Raw genomic sequence first — 16,912 nt, 5'->3', positions numbered from 1 at the left:
GGTGCACCATCTCTAAAAGTGATACTGGACCACTTTAAAGTGCTGGGCAGCACTAAAAAGAGATAAGGTTCTAGTAAAAATTGGCGATACAATGGGTGCATCACTTGCCAGTGGAAAACCCTAACTATTTTGTGGTGAAACATCACTTTTAAGCGAAGCATCACGATGGTGCACCACTTTAAAGTGGTGCTTCTTAACTAGAACGTTATTCGGTACCTTAAAAGTGTGTAAAACCACTGAAAAGTGGTGCTTTTTAACCTGAACGTTATTTGGTTTAAAGTGGTAAACACCAATAAAGTGGTGCTCACCACTTTTTGTGGTTCAAATCACATTTAAGTGGTGTTTATAGTGGTGAAGACCACTATAAAGTGGTGAACATCACTATAAAGTGGTGAACATCACTATAAAGTGGTGCTCCTTAACTAGAACGTTATTCGGTACCTTAAAAGTGTGTAGGACCACTGAAAAGTGGTGCTTCTTAACCTGAACGTTATTTGGTATAAAGTGGTAAACACCAATAAAGTGCTAGTCACCACTTTTTGTGGTTCAAATCACATTTAAGTGGCGGTGCGTGATGGTCAACCACTTTCAGTGCTATAAAACCACTTTTTAGTGATGCTTTACAAAAGTGCAATAATCGTTAGTTCTGCATCTTTGCTCAAAGTGGTGGTTAAGTGCTTTTAAGTGATGAAGCTTTACAAGGAGATACCACATTCTATTAGTGAAGCACCACTTTTTAGGAGTGTAGCACCAGTTTTAAGTTGTGTACAACAATTCACATCGGTGTAGCACAACTGAACAGTGGTTCAGTCCACTTTTATGTGTTGGAGCACCACTTTAAAGTGGTGAAGAAACACCAAAAGGGGATGTATCACTAGAAAATAGTGGTGTAGCAGGACTTTTTAGTATTACCTAACCAGTTTTAAGTGGTTGAGAACCATTTAGTGGTACACCATCACTTAAAAATTTTGCAGTACCACTGAGAATGGTGCAGAAATCATTTCAACCACTTCTTATTGTTGATAAAACAAGTTTAATTATGGCTCATTACATACTAACATGCAGTCTTATATGTTTTTACAGGGAGGTGGACAGTACCACGAGTGGCCTTACCCACTCAAACAAAATTTTGCTTCACCAAGGAAGATTTTCATACCGAATATGGGCTATGCTTGGTTGGCCAAGATCCGAAGCTCCTATGTGATGATGATTTCTCAGATGAGGAGTGGCTTAGTGTATGGCTTTACAAGCGCGAGAAGATGCATTTAAAGGGGCTGAGGCCTGAAATGTATGAAGAATGTCTCCTGCTATACCACAAAGTATATCAGGGAGCTCCCCCAAACAACGAGGTAGGCGTGCATTTTGCACATGGATTTACTTGGCAGAAGTCAAGGCCGCTGAAGATTCTGAAGGTTTAGTTGCATGGGCTGTGTATGTTGAAGGTGTTATCAAAATGTTACGCCAACAGAAAACTTTAAATAGGAAATTGGAGAAATGGAGGTCCACAAACGGTCCATGTCTTGGAAGCAAGTGGAAATTTAATGCAGAAAATATGCCTAATTACACTGACAGTACTGGCACAGGCTTTGACTGGCAGACATACTCAGGTGGACATCAATTTTCAGGGCAGGCTAAGGAGGAATTTCTAAAGAAACGGGCCTTTGGCTCGATGGGAACATTTGGAATGTCAAATGTTTCCTCGACTACATTTTCTGCGTCAACGACTGATGTAGCAGCTATTTCTAACATGAAGGCTAATGCTGCTGAAAAGTTAAAAGAGAAGCAGCAATGTCTTGAAGCAATAAAAATTGCTTTAGATCAATCAAAGACAAAGAGAGATGAGCAGGTTGGTTTGATGCAAGGCGCCGCCAAGATCGTAGAGAGAATGAACAAGGATATGGAGGAACTCAAGTTGCATAATGCTGGGCTTGTACCAAACGAGGAAGCAATGGCAAAGCTTGAGACCTTGATTCAAATCAGAAAGGAGGCTCTCAAAGACATGGGACTTGATATTGAAGTGCACAATCTCGATAACCTAGGTGAAGAGGTAGCACAGTTACAGGTATGTAAGCTTGATTGATTCACCTAGTAGTAGTTGATATTACTTAAAAGTGGTGAAACTCTAATTAGGAAAAGAGACCATTTTATATGGTAAAAGACCACTTAAATGTGTTTATATAACACTCTTAAGTGGTACCACATAAAGTGATGAAGACTCTTGAAAGTAATGCACAAACACTTATACTGTTTTATAAAGTACGCGGTGCTATTTTTTTACAGGGTCAGCATGACACTTTGTTATGGGAAGTAGAAGTGGCGACAGGGCATCTTCGATTTGTGGAAACGATTATTAATTTGTTCAAGTCAAGAATGCCTATCCTTCCTGTCAGGCCACCTGTTCATTTGGGATCGGACAATAGCTGTGTGCAGTTAGGTTATGTGTTGCTTGTGGGATGTCTATCATGCAGACTATTGTTACCGGTGTCTGTACATGCTCCGGTGTCAACATCTGTATCACCCACTTTGTTTTGTAACTGCCTGTAAGTCTGCCGGCCAGTGTCTATTTCATGGATGTGAGGAACCTTTAAAAGATGCTTTGAAGCTGCTGGCACCTGAGAGGCAAACATGGATGAGCATGTTGGTACAGGTAATCGATGTTTTTATACCTTATGATATGAAGCAGATTGTAGATTCATTTCTTGACCATTTTGTTTCTTTTCTCCATGTAGTTGTAGAGAAAGATCCAGTGGAAGGCATCTTTGGATCTCCTGTTGATGGAATTGGTAATATTCTGTGGAACATTCTTCTCTTTGAATGTTCACATAACTTAATATTGAGTAGTATTACATTGTCTTTTATGTACACTCCCAAGCTGGGTCATCACGCAAGCCCAATATTGATAGCATGTGTGGTGGGTGCGGGGATAAGAATGCATCCCATAAACAAGCAGGTGAAGACACTCTGGACCAACAAAAGGCAGAAAAAAGGGCTGAAAAAAGAGCAGATGTAGCGGGAGCTCAAGGTGACGCATCCAAGGAGTCAGCCGAGGTGCCTCTGAAGCCAGAACCTGCAATGAACAAGGACGTAGAGGACGCTGAAAAATCATCTGAGAAGCCAATTGAAAAGGATACAACAGTGAACTTGTCTGATGAGGACTCAGAACTTCTTATTTCACAGGTTTGTGCAGAGATTTTGGGACGTAGGAAAAAGAGAAGCAACACTGAAGAGCGCGCCACACCAAAGAAAAAAGATAAGATTGCATCTGAGCCTCCAGAGCCTACTCCAGGAGGTAAAAAATCCAAGGAGCCTTCATCTGCTCGGAAAAAGACTAACCTCCAAGCACCCAACCTTAAACCTCCCAAACCAAAGTCCCGCAAGAAACTTCTGTAGCCCCTATTAACCTTTTGTGCTTTGTAGCCTCTTTGTAATTTTATCTTTGTACCCTCATTTTGATGATAATGAAACGACGGCTTTATTTTTCGTTCACTGGTTGTTTATTGCTCATTGATTGTCTATTTATTATACTCATATTGTTCATTGACTGTCTATTTATTGTACTCGTATTGTTCTTTCCGACATCATCATGAGCATCTTCAAGTAGAGCTTATTTTTTCTCTCCAGTATCTCCTGCCAAGTGGATTGTTTCCATAGAAGTTCGGGAAATTAATGAAATGGAAATCAATAGCCTAGAAGGTATACTTTTCAAGTGTATTTTGAAAAGGTTAATATGTCAGTCTGATTGAGGTTTTTAAGGCATGCTACTTGTCTATGGCAGAACTTAGCTGGATTGGAGATGTTCAAGAACCAGATGAGAAGGTTGAAGACATAGAAGCTAAGCAGGATGCAGATGTAACACCAGATAAAGTAGAGGAAGACCAGGAACCAGCAGTTTGCCCCGAAATTGAGGAGATTTCGCCAAATTTCCCTGGATGGGGATATCTTGTTTCGAATTTCTGCAAGATCAAAAAGCTCATCATCCTTGATGTCGATGGACTATTCGTGAAACGAGATGTAACCAAACGTGATCCAAAGACTAGATAACTTAAACACCCTCCACGTCCAGCTTCTGACAGAGTTAAACTAAAAAGAGTGGACGAGAAGTTGTGGATCTACTACTGTAGAGATGTTGAGCCATTTGTTTGGGATTTGAGGCAAATAGCAGATGCAATGATTTGGAGCACTTGTACTGCTGCTAGCATTGAGCATATCCTCAGTACATGTTGGCCAGACATATGGGAACATAGGACTTATTACTTTAGGGATCTCTTCTCAAACTGACAATGTGAAAAGTGGTCGTATTTTGAAGAGATTGTTGGAGCTCCAAGAGACCTTGCAGGTGAACATGTGTCTTTCAAGCCCCTTTACCATGTTTGGAACAAGTTTCCAGAATACGACTCCTCTCGGACATTGCTGGTAGATGACTCCAGATATAAAAATCTGTGCAATGTCTCGGACAACTGTATATGTCTACCCACCTTTGATCCTCTTGATGAAGAACAATACCCTGATTACCTTACGCGCACACTGTTGCCATGGCTATGCAGATGGGCACTAACCCCCAATACCCTGGAGTATACAAAGGCAAACCCCATTAGCAATCCCAAAGATGAACTTTCGAGTCTAGTCTTTAAGCACTTTGTTATAAATGAAGATGAATGAGATTATACATCAGGAAGTGCCAGAAACGTTATATATTGTACATTCTTGGTGGATATGTAGACGTTTCTGGATAATTGTTGTAATATACTTTTTGTAATATACAGAAGTTCTGGCACTTTACTGTCTCTACACTTCTGAATGTCTCAGAACCACTTTTTAGTGGTGCTAAACCCCTAAAACGTGGTTAAATTTTTATTATGTTATTGCAATAATTTTTCTGGAACTGCAACACCATTTAATGGTGATTTTTGGGGGGAGTGGTGAAGCATTCTTAACCACTTTTTAGTGGGACTAAACCACTTTTTAGTGGTGCTAAACCACTTTAGTACCACTAAAAAGTGATAAATTTTTATTAAGTTTTTCTGAAACTGCAACACTTTTTAGTGGGGCTAAACCACTTTTTAGTGGTGCTAAACCACTTTAGTACCACTAAAAAGTGGTAAATTTTTATTGAGTTCTTCTGAAACTGCAACACTTTTTAGTAGTGATGTTTGGGAGGGGTGGGGGGGAGTGGTGAAGCATTCTCAAAAATGAACATGTCAATTCCATCATACGTTTACACCAATTCCATCTTGTTCAATCTTTCACTAGATGATATAAAATCAGATTTGATTTACAATTCAAAGGGCATGCTATTGTGTATTGCCTCATGGTTTTCATTAGAAAGTTCGAACACTTCTCCTATGCCATCGAGCACTACAGGCTCCATAGGGAACTTTATTGCCCTTATCAAGTGGGAATATATGAAAACTATTGGCTTGTTATCCCACAGCTCATACAAGTTTGCTTGTAGGGATTTATACCAATGGCCCGTGACCATATAAGTATGCTTCTCTATCTTGTTGCCCCATGCATCAATTTTCTCGTTAGTTGTTAGGCCCTTAGCTACTACACACTTCAAAATGTAGAAGTCAACAGCCTCCTCATTATTCTCTTCAGAAATGACAGCAAACTTGTCTCCAGGTGTGAGAGCATCGCTTAAGGAGTCATAATGACCTACATAAGTGACACCATGGAACTCCTCATCGTCTGAGTCTCCGTATGAGTGGGAATCATTAGCAAGTGGCTCCAAAGTGTGATATTGCCACGTCTCCACATGTGATCTTTTCATACACCTTCTCCAATGGCCAAGCCTGCAAGGAAAACAAAAGCATGACAACCGTTTTGATCGCAATGCGCAAGTGTTGTTCTCAGAATACCCATTCACACAGTGCATTGCTCTTGAGCCCTTCAATGGTTTGCACTCCCATTGATGGGATCGCTGAACATCGCCTAGCTTGACCTCCCAGAACACCCTACTGACCTCCCTCTTTTGCTTGTCATACATAGTAGTTGCTCCAGTACTGAGATGCATTCTCAAAAAAGAGACAACTTCAATTGCACAAGTCAACCGCACGCTATTTTGCTTCAATTTCTCATGAGTTAGAGCCCTTTTAATGACAGCCCCAACCCCATCATGTTCCCCCTTTCCATGTCCTGAGAAAAAAAAAATCCAATTCATTTCCATGCTAGTAAGGCTCCAATATCTAGCAACAAAGTAAAACGGTCGCATTGCTTTAAATTGTGAAGCTGCGCCATCTGACCAAACCCAATGTTTTTTAAAGCTTAGCCCTTGATCTCTCAACCATTGAGCATGTAAGAGAAAAGCATGCTGCACAAATAAGGTGTCATATTATTTGTCATCTGAGACAAAAAAGTGCATGGTCTTCTTTATTGCACTTGATGCGATGCGGAAATAAGTAATCAGGACAAAGATAGTGACCTGCTTAGTGTACCAATGCATTGACTTGATCTCATTTTGCTCCTTGAAGGAGTAGTTCTCTACAAAGTCAATGACAGAGACAACCACATCATCTGGAAACAAAGAAATGCAGTCCTTGAACTGTTGTGCTTGCCACCTAAATATAAAATTGTGAGTGACATACTTCTTCAAGTGGTCTTGGTACACTCGCAAAAGTTCTCTAGGCAGCATTTTCTTGTGGACAATGTCTTTCACAGTGCTCTTTCTAGCTTCATTTTTTAATCCAGTGGCACCCACTATATTTTCAAAAAACTTCACAGATACTTGCTTACTCTGCTCAACTTCTTCTCTTGGACAGATCTGAATATTACCTACACCACATGCATTGCAAGTTCCCATTAATCATTGGTAGTTATGGAAACTATGTTCTACAAGTATAGGGCAGAGTATAGACTCCAACAGTGAAGTGGTGCTCATACTTGCATTTTTGTATGCAAGACATCCATGGTTGACAACTTCATCATGATGAAGGCATATAGGGCAGCTGCACATGCAGCAAGAACCATGAAGATCAAAACTTTGAGTCCGCATGTGATTTACTGCCTCTTTAAGGAAAATCGTTTGTACATGCACAATACAACAGCAGGTGTAGCGATCCCTCAATTTTCGGACAAAGAACGGTTTCATAGACTCGAAGCAACGTTGCGAAATCTGAATATCTGCATACTTTGTCTTGAATCTTAAATAAAGCTCCACCTGCAATATACATGTATACAAATGTTAAAAATAAACTTAGCATTCAAAACTGGTTAAATTGTTTCAAAACATTAAAAAGTGATTCTATATCACTAAAAATTGGTGTGCACCACTAAAAACTAGTAATGATACATTCAATAGTATTGTTTTACCTGTGAAAATAATGCACCACAAATACAAATTAGTATAGAAACTAGTAACCATACAAAAAGGTAGAATATTAAGAGGTTGTGTGAGGACAACTTAATAGTGGTGAGAAACCGCATTCAGATTAACTAAAAAGTGGTTTGGCACGACTTAAAAGTGAATTCAAACCACTTGACGGTGATGAACCTCCAATAAAAAATGGTGTGCACTGCTTGAATATGGTGGGCAACTGAAGGAGTACGAGCGGAAGTCCGACGCGAGAGAGAGTGCGAGAAGAAGAGCACGACGATATGGTGAACTCGCTCTACTGTAATGTGTAGAGCATAGTGAGTTCTTATTAAGTTTTAACAAAAGAATATGTGTACATACATGGCGGCCCGCCCACTTACGTGGGCAACCACATTGGGCTTTATACCCCAACAACCTCCCACTTAAAGTCCAATGTGGTACTTTAAGTGTGAGAGAAGCTACTATACAAGCGAATATACAAGAGATGTAGAGAAGTGGTGTACTACCCTACACCTAACTGCTTGCAAAAATGCACAAAGCTCTCTGAGGGAAGTCCTTTTGTAAGTAGATCAGCAAGATTTTCGGTGGTGTGAACTTTGACAAGCTGAAGTTGCTTATCCTCGAGCATTTCCCTGATGAAATGATACTTTACATCCACATGCTTTGTCTTTCAGTGATAAACTAGATTGCGAGCCAGTTGTATAGCACTTTGACTATCACAATATAACACAAGCATCTCTTCTTTGATTCCCAAATTTGTTACTAGTCGATTAAGCCAAATTGATTCTTTGCATGCCTCTGATGCTGCAACATATTCAGCCTCTGTAGTAGACTGAGTAACACAATCTTGTAATCTAGAACGCCAAGATACTGCTCCACCAGCCAATGTAAAGACATACCCTAACGTAGACCTTTGGTAGTCTAAGTCACCTGCATAATCTGAGTCTGTAAAACCCTTTACACTTAGCTCCTGACTCCCATAGCATATACGCATACTCTTTGTAGCTTTCAGGTATCTCAATATTCCTTTCACTGCCTCCCAATGTTTCTTGCCTGGGTTTGACATGTATCGACTTACTACTCCCACTGCAAATGCAATGTCTGGGCGAGTAGCAATCATTGCATACATCAAACTACCCACTGCAGACACATATGGAATCTTATCCATTTCAGTCTGTTCTTCCTCAGACACATGACAATCTTGTTTGCTAAGTTTCACATATGGTGGCAATGGAACACTCAATGCCTTTCCCTTCTCCATATTGAAACGTTGCAAAACCTTGTCAGTATACTCTGTTTGAGATAACCAAATCAACTTCTTTGATCTGTCTCTCTCAATGCGCATACCAAGTATATGACTTGCCTCACCCATGTCTTTCATGTCAAACGATTTTGCCATCTTTGACTTCAAAGCTAAAATTTCTTCAAAGTGCTTGCCAGCAATTAACATGTCATCCACATACAAAATAAGGATCAGCCAACTGTCATCCTTAGCCTTCTTTGTATGTAGACAGTGATCGAACTCACTATGTTCGTAGCCTTGAGAAAGCATAAACTTGTGGAACTTATGGTACCATGCCCTCGGTGATTGTTTTAAGCCATAAAGACTCTTTAACAACCGGCATACCAAATCTTCCTTGCCTTTCTCAACAAACCCTTCTGGCTGCTGCATGTAAATTTCCACATCTAAATCACCATGCAAGAACGCTGTCTTGACATCCATTTGGTGCAACACCAAATCTAATATGGCAACCAATGCAAGAAAGCATCTCAATGTAGTCATCTTGACCACCGGAGAGAAGACTTCATCAAAGTCAATGCCTTGTTCTTGCTTAAAGCCCTTCGCAACAAGCCTTGCTTTGTACTTTGGTTGGCTATCATGAGCGGTGATCTTATACCTATAAACCCATTTACAAGGTAGAGCCTTTTTGCCCTGTGGTAATTTAACTAGCTTCCATGTCTGGTTCTTATGCAGAGCTGTCATCTCTGACTGCATGGCCAATTGCCAATTCCCAGAGTCCTTCATTTGCACTGCTTCCTTGTAACATGAAGGCTCATTGCAATCAGTCAACATGACATAGTTCATAGATGGAACAAACCTATCAGGAGGTCGTGTGATACGTCTAGATCTACGCACAATAGGTGGCTCAGGCTCAGCCACAACCTGTGGTTCCACTCTATCTTGTCCTTGCTCCTCTTGAGCCCTGACATTTTGTCTTGCACGTGTAGGTCCATCTTCTTGGAAGACAACTCTTCTAATCTCCTCAACCCTCTCTGGTTTAGAATGATATTTGGCTTCATTAAAGTGAACATCATTGCTGCGGATAACCTTTCTGGATTCGGGATCCCAAAGTCTGTACCCCATCGCACTAGAATTACCATAGCCTAGAAAGATGCACTTTCTACTCTTTGGCTCAAGTTTGTTCCTAAATTCCTTTGGAACATGAGTATATGCCTCACAGCCAAAGACTCTGAGATGCTTGTATGAGGGCATTTTGCCTGACCATACCATCTCTGCCACTGAATCCTTCTGCAAAACTTTGCTAGGAGATCTATTTATAAGATGAACAGCTGTTGATACAGCTTCAACCCAAAACCCATTTGGCAGTTGTGCATTAGACAACATACTTCTGACCTTCTCTTGTATGGTCCTATTCATCCTCTCAGCAACACCATTTTGAGGAGGATTGTAAGGAGCAGTAATTTCACGTTTTATACCTTTTGACTCACAAAAGTCCTGAAAGGCCTTTGAAACATACTCTCCACCACTGTCAGTGCGTAAGCATTTAAGCTTCTTGCCACTCTGATTCTCCACAAGTGTCACAAACATTTTGAAAACACTAAACGCTTCATCCTTGTGCTTGAGAAAGTAAACTCATACTTTCCTCGAGTAATCATCTATAAATGTCATAAAGTAAGAAGCTCCCCCTAGAGATAGGTTAGACATAGGTCCACACAAATCACTATGAACAAGTGCCAACTGTGTATCTCTTTTACTGCTTCTATGCTTATGTGACTGCTGTGTTTGCTTACCATACAGACAATTTTCACAGAATTCAAAATCATTAAATGACAAGCCACGTAAATAACCAAAAGGAGACAAGATTTTCATTCCCTTCTTGGACATATGTCCTAACCGGCTATGCCACAAAGAAATGTTCGGCTGCTCGGTTACATTGATTACATTTTTAGAGACATTTGATACATAAATCATGTAAAGTTCTCCAGAATTTACTCCATGTGCTACTGTCATAGAACCCTTGGATATCTTCCACATGTTCTGTCCAAAAGTGGTGACGTAGCCAGCATCATCAAGTAAACCTGTGCTGATCAAGCTCTTTGTAATTGCGGGAACATGTCTCACATTCTTCAGCGTTGTCAGGAGTTTTTTGGAGCAAGGGATTGCGCATATGTACATACCCATGCATGGTGCATCAAATAAAGTATTGCCCATTTTCCAGAGCCAGGTGGTTACGTGGGGCCCACATGTGTACAGGTAGGACACCATGTACATAGTGCATCGATTTTCATCGTTATTAGTACCATTGTGTTTTTCTACAATAAGGAGGAGTTGGTAGCGCGTAAAACTTCTCGAGGAAGCTATCCGCGGGCCGACGACGTGAGGTCAGCAGGTGCGTCAGATGGCATCTAGTGGCGTCAGGAGTGCGAACGAGGTCAATATTTGCACGCAGATGAGGACGGACACAACGTGGGTGTTTGCTTGTGAGAATTATGTAGAAAGGTCATCATGAGGACCTTTTTTTGGGGCCACTTCACATGGTTGCGGGATGCATTATTGGGGAAAGCTGAGTGCTAGGTGTGCGGATGATGCAAAAAAGGTGACAACTATGCACTGCGAGGTCAGTTTTTGGCCTGTTCGGGGTCCGTTTGAGGTCATCTAAAAGGCCAAGGGTGCCCAACTAATAAAGCTAAGTGTGGAAACTGAAAAAACAGAGAGAAGACCAGAAAAAACGTGGAGAAGAGAGGAGGAACAGCCGCAGGTGTGTTTTTGCCCATTTTGGAGCCTGTTTTGGCCCTAAACTGCTCATCCGAGGTCGGATTTGAGCACTTTGACATTGTAGACTGGGGTTTTGGGCCGTTCCGGACGCGATGGCGCTGTCCATTTTGCCAAATTCCTCACTCTTTTCCTGCTGTTTTTCTGTGTAAGTTTCTCCTATGAGCGAAGTTTCTGCTCTAGTTTGTGATTGTATCTGGTATCTTTTACCCATATTGTGTGAACTGTTTGCCCCATTGGTGTTGGCCCAAGCTCATTTGTATCTAAACATCAAAAATTCTCCTCTTTTGAGCTGAGTTTTTTGGGTGTGTGTGTGTGTATGTGTGTGTCTGTGTGGAGTGGGCAAGTGGATAGTCTCTCTCCTCTCACTCCAGAGGTGTGTTCCCTGTCTCGGCCAGGTGTGTTGTGTAAGCCGAGTGGTGCCCCATAGTGTGTGTGTGTATCTTCCCAAGAGTGTGTGTCGGGTCGTTATAGAGGCGCTGTGTGTGTTTTCATCCCGCTCACATTCTTTTGGCCCCCCCACGGAGGATCTTCTTCGAGTACCTTCTGCTTCGAGCTTCGAGCTTCGGGATTACAGGTTGCAGATTACAGGTTGCAGGTTACAGGTTACAGGTTACAGGAACAGGGACAGGGACAGGTACAGGTGATTCACACAGGTACAGGTAGCTGGAGTACAGTGATGTCACTTGCAGTTGTTGTGGGAATGCATCACTTGGCGCCTATTTGAGCGCATTGTCTGTTGGATTGTACGTTACTTGTGGAAACTGCCATTGTACGCCTTTGTGGAGCCATATATGGTTTTATTTGGCAGTCCCAGCCATTTCTGAGACTTGGTCTGGAAGATAGTCATTTCTGAGACTTGACTATACGCGATTTGCATTAGCTTTCGTGTGAGGGTCGATAGCGTGAGGTTTTTATTGAGCTGGGGGATTCTCAAATGTGGAGATCCTTTCGGTGATACAGGTAGCTGGAGCACCCTTTTCGTGACCTCGCCATAGGCTATGTACTAGTGAGTCCTACTTGATGCTCGGGTTCTATTGTTGACAGTTTATGCATACATAGACAGTCTATATTTTGGGTTCCTACTGCTCTACTTCTGGGGAAACTCTGTCGAAATTTTCCCAAGTTATGATGGCTGGTTTTTTGGTATTTTGAGCCATTTATGCTGTTATGCTGCTGAAATTTTGGCAAAATCAGAGGTTGAGTCAGGTGTGCCTTCTTGGGAGCTTCATGGTTGGCTTTAATGGATGATCAAAATGGCCCTCAGTTCACTCCTTTTCATTTAACGCAAAGAATTCAGATTAATGTTCATGTGTCCAGGAAGATCTTTTTCCAGCAGCGCATAGTCTTTATGTTTGGGCCAAGAAGATTGAGAGAGATCCTGGAATGTCCTTTGCCTGTTGTCATTCCGATGATCAACTATGAAAACTCATTTGATGTGCATGTGTTTGTTCTCATCTAAAGCTGAGCTCCATTGAAGTTTATGGGGATTGGGTAGTGAAAAGTTTTGGGTTCTTGCACGTGTGTTTGAAGGGGTTCTCTAGCCATGGCTTTCTCTTATCCGGAGTTTCATGGAAGAAGTGATGAAGATGTGGAGGACTTTCTGGAAAAGATGGAGGTTGCCTGCATTAGCAACCAGATTCATGACCCTACGCAAATGTTACGCCTTCTCCAAATTTGTTTGAAGAGTGATGCACGACCTTGGTCCAAAGCATTTGAAGAGGAGTTGCGTATGGCTGATCCACCTATAAGATTGAGTTGGGATAATCTAAGGCATGGATTGGAAGTGGAGTTTGTGAAGATAGAAGATCCTGACAAAGTGTGGCAAGAAGTACAGGCTTTGGTGCAAAAGGAAGGTGAGCCAGTAGATGTGTACATACGAAAGTTTTCATTGGCATGGGAGCGAATGTGCAAGGCTTTAGCACCACAGGTACCCCCGCCTGACATGATGAAGAAGGACAGGTTCTTGGCTGGTCTTTGGGAGAATATACGTTGGAGAGTGGAGCTAAAGAAGCCTAGGACATATGAAGATGCACTAGAGGTAGCAAGGAACAAAGAGTGGAAGCTGAGGAAAATGAGCCAGTTAGGGGTGGAGTCTTTGCCAATGAGGTCTGATGAATTTCAGCCTATAGAGTCTTTACAAGGGCGCATGTCAGGGGTTCATCATGAACCAGTGGTTCCTGTTACTACTCAGGTTATGCCAGCAGTGGTCACTACAGCAGTGCAAGATGATGGCCTAAGGCAAGACATGAGGCAAGTGGTTGATTTGATGAAGAATCTCAGCCTAAACATGCTAGGTCAAGTGGGACATAATCGAGGTCGAGGGAGGTTTGCAAATCAGCAAGGAGGTGAAGAAAGGCCTAGGAATGGTGTTGGACAAAGTAATAGTAGGTTTTGGAGACAGACGCCCACATGTTATAATTGTGGAGAGTTGGGTCACATCAGCCCGCAATGTGATAAGCCACCAAGGATGGGGGGAGACATGTATCCATTGCCAAGACAGGTGCTAACTAGGTCAAATGATTATGGCATCGAAATTAAGGGAGACGAAGGAACCAGTGGACTGACCCAGGAGGAAAAGGGAAAGACAAAAGTGCTAAGTGTAGTCACCTTGGAGAAGGCATCAAAGCTAGAGGATACATTAGTGATGCCTATTGGGAAGAGGACCACAGAGGATAAGGAAGGAAGAAGTGCCCCAGGTCCTAGTAAGAAGAAAGGAAAGAGCCATGAAGGCGAGGATGTCAAGGCCAAGAGGAAAAGGAGAGCTCGTCGAAAGTTTCATGTTTCAGATTTTCCACTAGGGGATGGGCAATTAAGCTATGACTTGAAGGAGGATCTGACGAGCAGGAAGGCAGATGTTACTTTTGGGCAGCTCATAGAAATGGTTCCTAAGCTAAAGCGACAGTGGAAGAGGATGGTTAACCCAATGGAGAAAGAGCCAGAGAGAGGTTCAGTGAAGGTGTTGGCAATGGACGAGCTACCAGACATTTGTCCAATAGTAGATGTGTGGCATAAAAGGAAAAATTTGGGACAAGGTTATGTGGATGGCGGAGCCCAAATATGCGTCATAACACACTCATGCGTTGAGAAGATGGGTCTCACGGTGGCTGGGGTGTCAGGTTTTCGGATCAGATTGGCAAACCATCAAAAAGTAAAATGCTTGGGTGTTGTAAAGAGCTTAGAAGTGGAGGCATATGATGCAAAGGCAGTGGTTAATTTTCATGTGATGCCAGTAGGGTTGGGAGCATATCCTATTATACTGGGCAGACCATGGTTACGTGCAGTGGGAGCTGTTCAAGATTGGCGACATGGTACAATTAGCCTCTATGGAAAGACAGGTACCAAGAAGCTTTATAATATGGACACAAGGAAACGATTAGAGGAGCTTTATGAAGATGAGGATGAGTCTAGTGATGAAGACTCTTCCACGGTGACAGATGAGGACAGTGATAGCACTACCAGCAGTGATGAGGATGTTGATGTTGCATTTCTTTTGATAGATAAAGAAATCCAGGAGATTGGTTTAGTCGCATTTGCGAAGGAAGTTGAAGATGAAAGTGAAGGGCCTTATGAAGTGATTGAAGGGCTGATGCAAACCAAAGTTGAGTTGTCAAAGAAGCAGGAATTAATGACGCAAATGATTAGTGGAGACCTCTCAGCTATGGAGAAGGATATATATTTGCATATGCTGGCTAGTTTTCCTGATTTGTTCATTACTTCATATGAAGAGATCAGAGGGTTCAAGGGTGAAGAGATGCATATAGAGCTGAATGAAGGTGCTAAGCCAGTGCGGCAAAGGCTAAGAAGGATGGGTCAAGAGCAAATGGAAGCCTTGCGGGTAGAGGTGGACAAGTTATTGAAGGCAGGGTTCATAGTTCCAGTGGAGACCACAGAATGGGTGAGTCCAGTAGTAGTCAGTCCAAAGAAGGATGGGAAGTGGAGGATTTGTGTAGATTTTAAGCCCTTAAACGCAGCCACAAAGAAGAACCCATATCCTCTTCCATTCATCGATCAGATCTTGGATTCAGTGGCAGGTTATGAGAGGTACAGTGTGTGTGATGGTTTTTCAGGCTATTTTCAATTGAAGATTGCTCTTAAAGACCGCACAAAGACAACTTTTATTACGCCATGGGGCTGCTATTGCTACACAGTGTTGCCGTTTGGGTTGTCAAATGGACCATCTTTCTATCAAGAAAGAGCAAATTGGGTGCTGGAACCATTCATTGGTAGTTGTGTTAAGGCTTTTATGGACGACTTCTGTGTCTATAGCAGTAGGGCTGAGCATCATGAGAAGTTGCAGATGGTATTGGCTCGATATGATGAATATGGAGGACAACTAAATCCAAAGAAATGTCATCTAGCACAGCCAAGGGTGAAGTTATTGGGCCATATGGTGTCAGAAAATGGCATTGAGGCTGATCCAGATAAGGTGAAGTCTATTATTCTTCTTCCATCACCTATGAGTACGAAGCAATTGGCAACCTTTATACACAAAGTGAAGTACATGGCACGGTTTATTCCATTGTCTTCGCAGCTTCTTTATCCATTACAACAAGTGGCAAAGCATGATCCATTGCAATGGGATGACAAGTGTGAAGAAGTGTTTCAAGAGGTGAAAGAGGTGTTAGGGGGGTTGTCAGCCATGCAGGCTCCTGATTGGGAGAAAGTTTTTTATGTAAATTCATCAGTAGGGGATGATGCCATTAGAGCCATGCTATTGCAAAAGGGGAAGGGCAGCCATTATATGAGGCCAGTGTATTGTGCAAGCCGAGTGAAGTTGGTAGCGGAGAGAAAGTTATCGGAAGTAGAGCTAGTGATGGCTAGTGTAATATTTGCTTGTCGACGATTTCGTCATTACTTGCTACCACGGCCTTTTGTTTTCTTGACGAGTTATGCCTTTTTGCCACAGTTAATTAATGGTATTAACATGTCAAATGTGGTGAAGAAATGGGTAATTGAGCTGCAAGAGTTTGAGTTCTCTTTTCTAGTGGAAGATAGTACAAGGGCTACCCTAGCTGATTTGTTGACCTACAAGGAGAATCCCCTTATTGTTAAGGAAGAGGTGGTGAGAAAGGTAGTTGAAGAAGTGCCACAGATCAGCAATGCACATGTGTTGTTCTTTGATGGTTCATACAGAAAGAGCCATGATGCAGCTTCAGGGGGTATAGCACTTTATGATCCAGAGGGGAAGCTAGTATGCAAGAGAGGGTTCAAATTGGATGCTCATAGTAACAATGAGGCTGAATATGCTACATTGGAAGCCGGATTACACATTTGTTTGAAGCATGGGGTTCGAAGGTTGAGCATAAAAGGTGATGCCTTGTTAGTGGTGAAGCAAGTGTTGGGTGTGTGGAAGAGCAAGAACACCTCATTGAAGGAAATGTGCTTCAGAATTAAAGCCTGTTAAAAAAGTTTGAAGCATGGAGTATCAGACACATTGAACGTGCTCTAAATGGAGAGGCACATGAAGCAGCTCAAGGCATGATTGGGGAGCTATTTGTGTTGAGGACCACTTTACCTCTTTATCATGGCCGGGAAAGTTTGGCTCAAGAAGAGGAGTTTTTGCTAACAGGAATCATTCCAAA

This window comes from Adiantum capillus-veneris, chromosome 4 (genome assembly GCF_014529385.1).
Source record: "Adiantum capillus-veneris isolate H3 chromosome 4, ASM1452938v2, whole genome shotgun sequence".
NCBI classification, from domain to species: Eukaryota; Viridiplantae; Streptophyta; class Polypodiopsida; order Polypodiales; family Pteridaceae; genus Adiantum; species Adiantum capillus-veneris.
The sequence above is the reverse complement of the archived record's forward strand: the minus strand, read 5'-3'. Positions refer to the sequence as shown.